This window comes from Bombina bombina, chromosome 6 (genome assembly GCF_027579735.1).
Source record: "Bombina bombina isolate aBomBom1 chromosome 6, aBomBom1.pri, whole genome shotgun sequence".
Lineage (NCBI taxonomy): Eukaryota > Metazoa > Chordata > Amphibia > Anura > Bombinatoridae > Bombina > Bombina bombina.
The window spans coordinates 512826282-512837664 of record NC_069504.1 but is presented as its reverse complement, the minus strand read 5'-3'; the positions used below and the strand labels follow the sequence as shown (position 1 = coordinate 512837664).

Here is an 11383-nt window from a genome sequence, read left to right as displayed (position 1 = left end):
CATCAAGGTCTCATGATCCCAACCATCTGGATTTTCTCTGAGAAACAGGAACATAGCACGTATATCACTTTGATACATGTTGACCGTCTGCACTAGTCTGGAATTTGAACTCCATCTGGTGGGTGCTGCTCTCGGTAAACGTCTCTTCACCATATCGTCCAGTAGGTGGGTGCGCTTTGTCGATTTACTGAAAAACGTAGCCATTCCCTCAAGTGTAGAAAAAAATACTTTACACTCTTCTATAGATTTTGCAGAATTAGAGAGCACCAGGTTTAACTTGTGTGCATAACAATGAATAAAAGTTGCTTCAGGTACTTTTTCTTTAATCTTTGCTTGCACCCCATTAATAGCTGATGCCATCACAGAGGCTCCGTCGTAAGTCTGAGCTACCAGCTTTTCAAGACAATTATATTTCTCCAACACTCCCAATACATAGTCGGCAATAGCTGGTGCTCGTCTGTCAACCACTTCATCAAATCCTAAGAACGCCTCCTTCACAATTATCTCACTGTTCAGCTCACTTTTAGCCACATAACGCAAAATTACAGAGATTTGTGTTATGTTTGTAACATCGGTTGTCTCGTCTACTTCCACAGCAACAAAGGGGGCTGCATTAATCTCCTTTCTTATATCATCTCTCACTATATCAGCTACTGCTTCGATTAAGTCATTCTGGATTCTATTTGAACATCCAGAAAACACAGTGGATGTTTGCAAATGTCTTGCAAAAGTTGCATCTTTCCATGCAAACATATGCAATAGCTCCACATAGTTGCCACGATTAGAGGACTTTGCACCCTCCTCGTTACCACGGAATGCTATTTCCTGTTTGCCTAGATAGAAGGTTGCTTGAATAAGGTTTTTTAAAATCTCACGGTTTTCAGTCACTTTTGCATTGTGGTTGATGATATCTAATCTCCGCTGTTCATTTAAAGCAGTATCTATCCTTCTCGCTAATCCAAAGGTTTTCCAAGCAAATTGGTTTTGAATGTGACTGGTCGATTTCTCATGTTTGTTAGTGCCCCTTGATAGATTTTTTAAATCTCCAAATCCAGCATTTGTCCAAACATTATCTGTAGTGGAGAATAAAATACACGGAAAGCAGTATAGGCGATTCTTTGTAGCACAGCCACACAGCCATTCTTTCCTTTGATACCATTCAATTTGGAATGTACGTGTCATCGTTTTGTCTTTTTGAAGTAAGTCCTTCAGCTCAGGCATTGGTCTTCCTTTATTTATTACTTCTTTTTTTGCGGGAAAGTCCAATCTTGAGAAATTTCTAAGGCTGGATATAGTGTTTTCCATTCTGCAAAAATTTGAATACTGAACAGAACACCTGGCAACAGAGAAAAAAAAAAAAAAAAAAAAAAAGAGAAATCAGAAGGAGAGAACTAGAGTTAATAAAAGTAAATCTAAAAATAAACATATTGTGTAAAAAACAACAAACAACTTACTTGTTTTTTTGGATAAAGAACATCTAGAAATGCTCTGTGTAGTGTAGCCCTGTCCTTATTGCGATATGGGAGCTGATATCTTTTAAACGGCAGTCAGATTCTGAATAGCTATCTACGCATGCGCAACAACACGAGGTCAAGGTCAAAAGGAATTTGAATACACCACAGTAAAAAACACTAAGATGGATAAACATATGTAGACTGTCACATAAGATAGCAGATGACATTGCTTAGTGGGAACTTACAGGTTTCAGTAGATATATTTTCACTAACGTCAAAACCGCCCAATTTTTTATTTTTTTTATTTTTTTAAAATAACCTTATTATGGGGTAAAGAAAAGCACACAAATCTAGCTTTCTATCCTCTAAACTTTATTAATACCGAAGAAGGTATCTGCCTTTAAAGGGAACAGTAAACAACTTGTTATTACAAGACATTTCTGTTTTGTTGCTAAACAATAACATCAGTCTAGTCTTAAAAAGACACAAAACACAGTCATGTATGCTCATGATTCAGACTGAGCAGCAATGCTTACTTCACAATTTATTTGATAACATTTGCTTCATTCTGTTAGTATCCTTTGTTGAAGGAACAGAAATGCACTACTAGGAGCAAGCAGAACACATCAGGTGAGCCAAGAGGTAACCGACTTAAGAGTAAAGTTTTGATTATGTGTTTAACCTCTCTGCGCGGTTTAATAGCAAATCCGCAAAACAAATACAATTTTTTAAAAGATTTGTACCTCAAGTACAAAAACAAACATCAAAAAGAATACAATCTACACCAATTCTCCAAAAATGACAGCAGCAGCCAAGATAAAAGAAAACATTTTTTACACAGTATAATTATATACAGACAAGACAATACATGACTCACATACAGTCTGGTATTAAGTTTAAAGGGACATTTCATCCCAATATTGTATCCAACTGATGATCAGTTTGCATAATTATAGCATGTTTCTGAATCTGAATTGTGCAAACTTATCAGTCCTATTTTTATTTGCTACATCTTTCATCTTTGCCATTGCACTCTCATTAGACCTGATCTACCAGACCAGTTCATCTTTCATCTTTGCCATTGCACTCTCAGACCTGACCTACCACTACCAGTTCACTTCAACAGTACATTTTGAAGTTCAGGTTAGTGACTGTACTCAGAATCAGATTATGTGCACTGGTGATATGTAGACTATTTTCTGCTGAGTACCTTTTATTTATTCACCTGATGATACACTCGTGTAGCTGCTGCTGTATCATCAGGTGAATAAAAGGTACTTAGCAGAAAATAGTATACATATTATATGATATGATATCAACAATGCACATAATCTGATTCTGAGTACAGTCACTAACCTGAACTTCTAAACGTACTGTTGAAATGAACTGGTCACTGTCGGAATACACATATGGTGACATAGAATTACAGCGGGCAACTGTGCATATTACTAAAACGTGATACAGATTAGGCAAAACAATGCACTATTTACAGTTTTACAAAGAATATTATTTACAGAAAAGCATAATCTAGCAGTCATATCCATTCCATATCAGTAATAAACAACAGTATGACATGAATCTGACCTTTTAAAAAACTGTTACAGCATGTCATTTTTATATTCACATTACAGAATTCCAATCAAACTCTAAATTGCCAGGCGTGACAGAAAAACCAACAAACCAGAAAATCTCATAGTGATAGCTAACCACACAGGGTTTTTAGAATTCTATAAATACTGTAGAGTAGATAGACACTGACACATAAACCATATAACTGTCACCTGTTGCAGCATTTATATGTGATTGATTTCATGGTATCTCATTCTCTTGTAAGCAAGAAAAACAAAAAATAAAAAAACAAAAAATAAAACCAAAACACATTTCTTTTGAAAATGTCAATGATTAGGAAGAAAGTTAGAATACAAGGCATTAGGCCAAACACAAAGCAATGGTTTGTTGGTTTACTTTGCAATGCTAATTTAGTTAATATTCCCATTAGCAAAATAATACAAACATGAAGCTCTTCAGAATTGAATGCAACCGGTTGGGCTCAGTAAACACGTGATGGAACAGAACAGAGAATTTAATGCCTTAAAGGGTCATGATACCCAATTTTTTTCTTTCATGATTTAGAAAGAGCATGTCATTTTAAACAACTTTCTAATTTACTTCTATTATCTAATTTGCTTCATTCTCTTGATATCACTTGCTGAAAAGCATATCTAGATTTGCTCAGTAGCTGCTGATTAGTTGCTGCACATCAAGGCCTTGTGTGATTGGCTCACACATGTACATTGCTATTTCTTCAACAAAGGATATCTAAAGAATTGAGCAAATTAGATAATAGAAGTAAATTGGAAAGTTGTTTAAAATTGCATGCCCTATCTGAATCATGAAAGTTTAATTTTGACTAGACTGTCCCTTTACCTAAGTTTCTACCTAGCTGGAGTCTGAAGTGATGCTACACTTGTGATTATGTCATTTTTACATCAAAGCTGCTTGGTAACCATATGGGCATCTATGGATTCGATCTAGACTATTGTGAGTTATGTATCTGTCACATGACACTCCATTTGCATAGTCCAGGTACCTTACTTGGCACTCTAGGAGTTACATTGAAGGAGAACTGCTCAAGTCCACCTACCCAAATATTTAATAACTCATATTCTAGTCTTTAGAACAGCACAGAACTCACACATTATTATAAAAATGTGTGAGTTCTGTCTTTTGTGCTGTTCTAAAGACTAGAATATGAGTTATTTTATTAAATATTTGGGTAGGTGGAGTTGAGCAGTTCTCCTTTAATGTAACTCCTAGAGTGCCAAGTACCTGGACTATGCAAATGGAGTGTCGTGTGACAGATACATACACAAGTGTCACTATACGATTGACAAACCACAGGGCTAGGGTGCATTTTATAACATTTTATAAATATACAGAGTTACAGGGTGATTTTTTACAAATTTGGAATCTTGTAGTTGAAAAAACAAACCCCCTTATGGGTCATGGTACCATATATCAAACAGAATTCTAGCACATATTTTTCAACATTAATTTTTTGAACAACACATAAACATTTAAATAAAGTGCAGTTTCACTTCACACTGCAAGTTAAGCAAAAGACTGATGTACAGGGTGGATCTTTTACAGATAATGTCTCAATTGTATAGTTTTTTGTTTTTAACAACTGTACGTTTGCTTCACCTCAATGGGAGTGTCACATTGTAAATAATAGCCATGTTTATCATGCATTGCATGATCTTCTGTAGGTAGAGCAGATGGGGGCTGCATGCATATTTTTTGCAGGGCCATAATGTACTTGCAGAAGTTGCAGAGCTGTATTGGTAATCATTGTTAAAGTGACTGATTAACACTATGGGGAGGGTCTATATATAAACATGCTAAACTGGCACAAATTGATTTTTATTTATTTATTTTTTTTAGCTCAAGCTCTTCTGAAAATGACTTTGCTGTTTTGTATGCTTATGGCCTCATGCGTGTATCATTATTCTCCGTAGCATGAAAAGAGCAGAACAGAACAGTCAGATAAAACACACATTGGAAGGACTACATTAACAGCACTCATGGGATTAAAGGTACATTGAACCCATTTTTTTTCTTTCATGACTCAGATGGAGAATACCATTTTAATAACTTTCTAATTTACTTCTATTATCTAATTTGCTTCATTCTCTTGATATTCTTTCCTGAAAAGTATATCTAGATAGGCTCAGTAGCTTCTGATTGGTATCTGCACTTAGCTGCCTCATGTGATTGGCTCACCCATGTGTATTGCTATTTCTTTAACAAAAGAATGAAGCAAATTAGATAATAGAAGTAAATAGGAATGTTGTTTAAAATCGTATTTTCTATCTGAATCATGAAAGTAAATTGTGTGGCTTAATGTCCCTTTAAGTAAAAAATGAGGAGGTCTCAAAATTTCAAATATACCTTGAATATGTGTGGGAACAAGGTGACCTTATTAACACTATATGAAAGGGGGGGGGGAATAAATTAAAACATAACTTAATATGCAGATAAAGATTAAAACTGGAATCACTTTATTAAAAACACACTTTGGATTTCTCATTAGGTAAGTACTGTTGCATAGTAAAAGGTAATAGTGTGCTTTAGGTGCTTGGTTAAATAACATAAAACTGACGTATTGCCATTTGGGTATAGCAATTTTATGTAAATAACATGAGAATGTCTAAATAGCAGAAATGTCAATGTCAATTCTGCTATTTAGACATTCTTAGGTTATTTGTACAGGTTATTTACCTTAACTTGCTATACCCAAATGGCAATACGTCAGTTTTACGTGATTTAACCAAGCACCTAAAGCACACTATTACCTTTACTATGCAACAGTACATACCTAATGAGAAATCCTAAGTGTGTTTTTAATAAAGTGATTCCAGTTTTAATCTTTATCTGCATATTAAAAGTTATGTTTTACATTATTTTTCCCCACTTTCATACAGTGTTAATAAGGTCACCTTGTTCCCATACACATATTCAAGCCATATTAAGAATATGTATGTGGGAACAAGGTGACATTATTAACACTATATGAAAGAGGAAAAAAAACATTAAAACATTACTTTTCATATGCAGATATTATCTGCATATTATTAAAAGTTATGTTTTAATTTATTTTCCCCCATTTCATAGTGTTAATAAGGTCACCTTGTTGTTCCCACACACACATTCAAGCAGGTATATTTTGCAATTTTGCTACGTCCTTCCTTTTCCTCATCACTTGTCTTCCAAGTTCCATAGAACTTGGAAGACAAGTGATGAGGAAAAGGAAGGGAGTGGAAGAGCCTTGAAGTAGGTGATATTATGGAGGTATTGGAGGAGAGAAGTTCTTGAAGTTCTCAAGTAAATAAACTTCCAAGGAAGCTGTGTGAGGCGAGCCTGTGATCGGAATCATCAGAGACACTAAGTGCGCAACGCCGCCATGACTGTCACTGTGACAGTCATGGCGGCGTTGCGCACTTAGTAAACTAACTTAAAAAACTAAGGCAGCGGCAGCTAAGCAGCTTAAAGCTCTTAGCACTCCAGTCCTCGTGAGTGAGTCATGATCTCTAACACTGACTAAACAACAACACACAGTAACACTACTCTCACTGGGTCTGGAGGACTCTGCCTCTCTGTTACTGTACTGTTAGCCACCCCACCCACCACTCACTGGCACTGACCGACGGTCTGACCTGTCACCACCTCCTGAGTCCTGACCAGCCACTAGAGTCAACAGTCAAGCAAGCTAGCAATTTCACTGCTGCATTGATTTGAATTGATTCAGCTCAGCCCTCAGCTCACCTACCTGGCTAGTAGCTATGCTCCGGCTGGGCTCCTAGTCCTCCTGACGTCCAACTCCGGCTGACACCTGACACGACTGACTCCTGCTCCACACGACTCCACAACAGAACACAGACAGTCCACTCCGACTCCTCCTGACCGTCACCGACTCACTCCTCACACAACTGGGCTGGCCTAGGTCACGCTGAGAGGGAGAACTGCATATTAAAAGTTATGTTTTACATTATTTTTCCCCACTTTCATACAGTGTTAATAAGGTCACCTTGTTCCCACACACATATTCAAGCCATATTAAGAATATGTATGTGGGAACAAGGTGACATTATTAACACTATATGAAAGAGGAAAAAAAAAATTAAAACATTACTTTTCATATGCAGATATTATCTGCATATTATTAAAAGTTATGTTTTAATTTATTTTCCCCCATTTCATAGTGTTAATAAGGTCACCTTGTTGTTCCCACACACACATTCAAGCAGGTATATTTTGCAATTTTGATGACATGAGTCTCTGATGATTCCGATCACAGGCTGAGCATATGTGTCTTAATGCAATGTAAAGCCCAAAATTAAAAACAGATGATTTAAATTGAACTCACTGATATGTATGCCGTTATATCCAGAATGTCCAACTTCAGCCTATGAGACCTCTTTTAATATAACTCCTACTACCCAATTCTGCACTTCTTCAAGAGAGACAGATTTGATTCACTAACAGCCTATCCAAAGTTCCCAGTCTCATCATCTTCCATGTTATTGCATGGAGACCATTCATTAAAGGGACATAACAAGGTTGATAGCATGCCAGACAAGGCTGTTTAGATCTACATGCAGGGCATCAGAGGAGCAGATCTAAGTACAAACACACAGAGTAAGTATTCTCTGCGCACTGTGTACACAGGCTTTGTCTATGCATTGACCAATAAAGCTTTTTTTGCTTTACAGCAGTACAGCCCTGGCAAACTATTGATGTTCAACTTACTTAGTCATTTTAAAGCTCATGCCCTTACCATTAGTTAGCGTCAGGATCACACTGTGTCTAGAGGAGATTAGAAGAATTGAGAGACTGTGAGACAGACAGCGCACACACAGTCACAGTGTCAGTGAAAGAGAGACTAAGGGAATAAGCTTTAGTTTAGACTCTGGACACAGAGACAGGTAGGTTATGGTATTATTGTATTATTTAAAAATAATAGTTTATACTGACACAGACAGGCAGCAGCCTCATCCTCTAATACATGACTCACTCACTCATAGGAATACTTTACTAGGAGGTTCTTTATTATAAAAGTAATTTTATAAAATGATGCATCATTTCACACAAAAAGTGACAGTCCACTTCCATGATGTTCCAACAGTTCCATCCATCATTAGGTAATGATTCCTTCCTTCTATTCAATATATTTAGTCTGTTGCACAATTTTTTTATTCTCCTTTAAAAACTTGGCATAAAAATAAAAAAGGTATTTTTATGCCAATTTTTTAAAGGAGAATAAAAAAATTGTGCAACAGACTAAATATATTGAATAGAAGGAAGGAATCATTACCTAATGATGGATGGAACTGTTGGAACATCATGGAAGTGGACTGTCACTTTTTGTGTGAAATGATGCATCATTTTATAAAATTACTTTTATAATAAAGAACCTCCTAGTAAAGTATTCCTATGAGTGAGGAATGTATTAGAGGATGAGGCTGCTGCCTGTCTGTGTCAGTATAAACTATTATTTTTAAATAATACAATAATACCATAACCTACCTGTCTCTGTGTCCAGAGTCTAAACTAAAGCTTATTCCCTTAGTCTCTCTTTCACTGACACTGTGACTGTGTGTGCGCTGTGACTGTCTGTCTCACAGTCTCTCAATTCTTCTAATCTCCTCTAGACTTGACACTCAGTCACAGTAGAGCAGCAGCGGCAGACCATGGGGGGTGATATATGACAATGGCTAATTACGAGTGCGCCTGGGCTGGGATGTCACTCAGTTCCTGTCTGACTGTAGAGCAACAATTCAGTTAGGCCAGTTTATACTCACAATAAACCACTGCTGTTACTTGCAGATTTGTTTATGGAGAGCCTTTCCCACCCATATTCACTGGAGGATCAGGAACACATGTTACACTGTCTGAGTGAGAACAGTATGGAACCAAAGACCAGCAAGGTGAGAAATGTTAAAAAAAACATAATAGTGGAAAAATGACATTCTCTTATTCATTAGAGCATGTCATTTTAAGACTATCAACCCGGCACTACTGTGTACTTAACCCCCGCCCAGTAGAAGTACAACTCAGGACCCGCAGACCATTGCTGGTCCTGAGCAGCGTTGCTGATACGATCAGTAGTGCTAGTTACACATCTGAGTCATGTGACTAGCACTGCTGATTGGATTTCTCTCATTATCTCATCTCCCTTCTCATATTTGTTCCCTGTGTTTCAGCCCTTTTCTCCAATCTTTTTTTTTTAGCACATTCCTACTACCCCTTTCAGTGTTGAGGTTCCACGCTGATGCTGCTTATCGTTGCATGGTCTTTTGTTGAAGGGCTAAGCAGTTTCAAGTAGCAGACAGCCTGTTTAGAGCTTGTGTCCATATCTATTAATTAGCCTTTGAATGAACCTTTAAAAGCTGTTAATTCTACACAAGTGACTGGAGTGATGTTGTATAGAAACACAACTTAAGTGTATGTTATTTATACTTAGGTTGCCTGTATTACTCTCTACTGTTACCATCCTTCAATCTCTTACCTCTGTCTACAGGACTCTGGGATTACTTGGGATACCTTAAGTTCAGGGGTCCACTCTTGGGACAGTCAGATAGACCCACTGAGCTTTAAAAGTGATTCTCTTCTGTTTGGTGGAGGAGACACAATTGCACCCAGTTATTTCAATGGTATGTTTAAATCACTTTGAGTCAATTGGCTAATTAATGTGTGTGTATATATATATATATTCTCTTGGGGTTAGCCTGGAGGGAGTAGTTGTGGAAAGGGGCTGAGAAACTTGGAATGATGGTGACTAGAAGGAATAATAAAGTAGTATGTAGGACGTGTAAAAGCAGGGAGAGGAGTAAGAGTGGCTTGGAGATAAGTGTGTTTGAAAGGTAAGAGGGCAATATTCAAGGAGAGAGTGGGAAGTGGGAAAGGGATAGTGAAAAGAAGTTGTAGAAATTTACAATAAATTTTAACAGTAAAGGTAACAGTATCTTAAAGTAAAGGGAAATGGGAAGTATAGAAAATGGTATGCCCAAAGAGAACAAGTTAAGCAATAAGGGTCAATAAGATAATAGCAAAACTAACAAGCATATTATAGGAGTTAGTGGTGGAAATATGATTGACTAGAGAGGGGAGGGATTGGTCTGAGCAGAGGGGTAACTGAAAGAATACAGACATTTCAGAGTAAAAGATAACAAGCTACTGTGTGGACCTGCAAAGATTAAAAAGTGCAAAAGCAGTGAAGTGTGGAAGGTGGGAGCAGATGAAACATGACATTGGACGTTTGGGTTAGGAGGGGGATAAAAGGAGAGATAGTTAGATACACAGAGAGCATATATAAATGGGGGAGGAAAAGGGAAAAACAACACAAAAGGAGAATGATAGGGAATCCTGCAGCAGCCTGCTGGCCTGGAAGCCGGAAACTGTGGCTGTGCTGCCTGGTCAATTACCGCAATTGTGGACTCTGACTCAGCTTCTTTCCATTCCAGCTTCCTTGGAAGTTTATTTACTTGAAATTCAAGAACTTCTCTCCTCCAATACCTCCATAATATCACCTACTTCAAGGCTCTTCCACTCCATTCCTTTTCCTCATCACTTGTCTTCCAAGTTTGATGAGGAAAAGGAAGGGAGTGGAAGAGCCTGAATTATGATATTATGGAGGTATTGGAGGAGAGAAATTCTTTAAGTGTTCTCGAGACTCAAGTAAATAAACTTCAAAGGAAGCTGTGTGAGGCGAGCCTGTGATCATCGGAATCATCAGAGACTAAGTGCGCAACGCCGCCATGACTGTCACAGTGACAGTCATGGCGGCGTTGCGCACTTAGTAAAAGTTAACTGAAAAAACTAACTAAGCAGCTTAAAAAGCTCTTAACACTCCAGTCCAGTCCTCGTGAGCGGTGAGTGAGACAACAACAGTAAAACACACAGTCTCACTGGGTCTGGACTGGAGGACTCTGCCTCTCTGTTACAGTTACTGTGGCTGGTCAGGACTCAGGAGGAGGTGAGGGTGACAGGTCACTCAGACGACCGTCGGTCAGTGCCAGTGAGTGGTGGGTCGGGTGGCTAATAACAGGAGGAGTAGTACACTCCTGTTATTAGCCACCCGACCCACCACTCACTGGCACTGACCGACGGTCGTCTGAACTGTCACCCTCACACCTCCTGAGTCCTCCTGACCAGCCAGCCACAAGAGCAATTTCACTGACTGCTGCATTGAGCTCAGCCGACAGCCCTCACCTACCTCCTGGCTAGTAGCTACGCTCCGGCTGGGCTCCTAGTCCTCCACCTCCAGGCTCCAGTCCTCCGGCTGACAGTGACACCTCCTGACTCCAACACAGAACACTCCTGCTCCGCTCCTGACCGTCACCGACCGACTCACTCCTGAGACTCCTCCA

At 38.3% G+C, this 11383-nt stretch overlaps 1 long non-coding RNA gene across 1 annotated transcript; it reads left to right on the top strand.

Moving 5' to 3' along the window:
* The first annotated feature begins 4937 nt into the window (after window positions 1-4937).
* LOC128665151 (uncharacterized) lies at window positions 4938-9950 on the top strand. Its single transcript, XR_008403007.1, has 3 exons — window positions 4938-5050; window positions 8841-8941; window positions 9535-9950. It is a non-coding gene; the product is annotated as an uncharacterized LOC128665151 (long non-coding RNA).
* Window positions 9951-11383: the final 1433 nt, after the last annotated feature.